Source organism: Littorina saxatilis, linkage group LG1 (assembly GCF_037325665.1).
Source record: "Littorina saxatilis isolate snail1 linkage group LG1, US_GU_Lsax_2.0, whole genome shotgun sequence".
NCBI lineage: Eukaryota > Metazoa > Mollusca > Gastropoda > Littorinimorpha > Littorinidae > Littorina > Littorina saxatilis.
In genome coordinates this window covers 51,258,729-51,261,380 of record NC_090245.1, presented here as the reverse complement: position 1 = coordinate 51,261,380, position 2,652 = coordinate 51,258,729, and positions in this window count along the sequence as shown.

Below are 2,652 nucleotides of genomic sequence, written 5' to 3'. Positions count from 1 at the left end.
GATCCCGTCAGTGGAGCCTAAGAGGGTCCCGGAACCCAAAACTCAATTGATTAAGGAATACTTGGATCCCCTCAGTGGAACCTAAGAGGGTCCCGGAACCCAAAACTCAATTGTTTAAGGAATACTTGGATCCCGTCAGTGGAACCTAAGAGGATCCGAATTCCAGGAGATTCATATTCCTACTTTTGGAATTGGGACGTCACATTCCACGTCGACACAGGATCCATTGGAGAGCTCACGTCAATGTAAGGCTGACTACTGGAAATTCCTCGAGCCCTTCACAAATACATTATTGTCAGATCGGTTAGATGAAGTCCGTCGGTTCGCGTCGGTAGAGATCGGGTAAAAAAAACAGTACCCACGGTACTCATGATAACGGATATGTTATGCTTCCCAGGGCTCGCTCTTTTCAAGTGTAATACGTCGCGGGACCCTTCTGGGTTTTTTGTCCAGCTGCTGGTACGTACATGACGCAGGGATACACCGTTTGAGGAGCCCTGCAAAATGTCCTCGTCCCTCATATGTGAGATTATTGAAGAGACTTACTAGTACTTCTCCTTGTTCGGTTAGTGTCCCCCATGTCGTCACTCTCCTTCTCCTCTTCTTCCTCCTCCTCCTCCTCCTCCTCCTCCTCGCTGGAGTCCACGTCTTCACAGTAGTCGTCATTGTCAAAGAACTTGAACAACTTGGACAAGCCGAAGTAGTCGCCGATGTCGCCGTTTTTGTTGTCGAGCTTGTCCAAATCAGGGTCGCATATCTCGTCAAAGTCACATTTAGCGTCCTCCTCAGCTGTTTAGCAGAAACAGAAGAAGGTTTTTTTTCAGGGTGACTGGAAACACAGTGGCATCTCTTACTCAAAACTTCCATTTACTGATTTGGCAGTAAGGTCAAACACAACAAATGCACAGAAAGTATAACTTACGGTTATATTCTCGTATGGCTTTCAAGTTAGAATCGGTCAACAGCTTGTTCAACTCAGCATTTGGTTCCCCTTCAGTCAGCTGAAACAAGAAATGAAGCCAAACTTAGCGCACGAATGACATGTGTGTGTGTTCACAGGGTGTCACATGTTACCGTGCGCTATTTAGTAGAAATAATGACTTTTACAGGCAAATCATCATCTGGAAAACTTGCTAATGTCTAAAAGCTCCACACACAAAAAAACAAAACCAAAAAAAACACGTTTTGCACAACCACGTTTTAGAATATTTAATAGAATTTAAGAGCCAATGGAATAACAATCTCAGAAATCATATCTTGCCAGTCGTTTTCAGAATGCATCGTGTATACCCCTGGACACAGTTAAAACAACTTGTTAAGTAGGTTCGTTTTACATTGGGTTAAATTCACTGGACTAAGAGTTACATATCTTTTTAGATCATTGATGCAAGGTGGTTGTATTATTTGCAACGTCTCTTGTCTTATAGTTCTGTTGTTATGTATTTGTTTAACATTGTTTTATTCAATCATCCATCGGCATACGCTTGAGAATCGACCAAATAAACCTTTACATTTATTGTGATATTATGTATTCTGATTTCTGTATTTAACTTCTACTTTTTAGCTGTCATATGAATTTATGTATGCATGTAAACTTTATGTTTTCTCAGTTGGGTTTCTAAACCCACTTGGGACCAAAGCCTCAGCACTAAAAAGTTTGCAATTCTTGCCACTCTCAAACACTCATACCAAAGCACCGGTAAAAATCGTCCATGAATGTCCCAGTAATGTGACTGGTTTGATTGTATCTCTGGATTGTTTCTTAACCCTCCCATCAAGACGGAAAGAGAGAGAGAGAGAGAGAGAGAGAGAGAGAGAGAGAGAGAGAGAGAGAGAGAGAGAGAGAGAGAGATAGATAGAGAGAGAGAGAGAGAGAGAGAGAGAGAGAGAGAGAGAGAGAGAGAGAGACAATGACAATGACAATGACAATTCTTTATTTAACGAGGGTAATAGATTAAGCAGTGGTCTGCTTTTCTACATCCAGCCCTCGCCCAAAAGAGGGACTTACTGAACATTTAATAAAACAATTTTACATTTTAACACAAAAACTAAAGTGAGAACACATAAGAGATATTAAAGAGAGAGAGACAGAGACAGAGAGAGAGCGAGAGAGAGAGAGCGAGAGAGAGAGAGAGTGAGAGAGAGAGAGAGAGAAAGGGAGGGAGAGGGAGAGAGAGAGAAATAGAGAGAGAGAAATAGAGAGAGAGAGAGAGAAATAGAGAGAGAGAGAGATAGAGAGAGAAGAAAAACAAAAGAGATGGAGAGAGAGAGAGAGGCATGGAGAAAAGGGGAGGGGTTGGGAAGAGGGTTCAACGTCGTACAGAATTTAAAAAGACAAATCGTACACAACTCACCGAGAGGAAAACAGCGATGACGGCCAGACCAAGAGGGTTTTGTGAAGCGCATTGCAGGTCTATTCCGTCGGTCGTGGTGTAAAAGTCTCTGTGTACATGTACCATGTGGAACTGAAACAAGTCGCGTAAGGCAAAATTAATACATTTTGTCAATCTGCCCAACTCATAGAATGAAACAATACGCATTGCATTTATGCACCAAGACAATAGCTGTGCCTTTGACCCGCGGCCGAAAAATCACTGACACATTCACGTGAAAAGCTTTTTGTAACTTTCTGAGATAACATTAATAGCTATT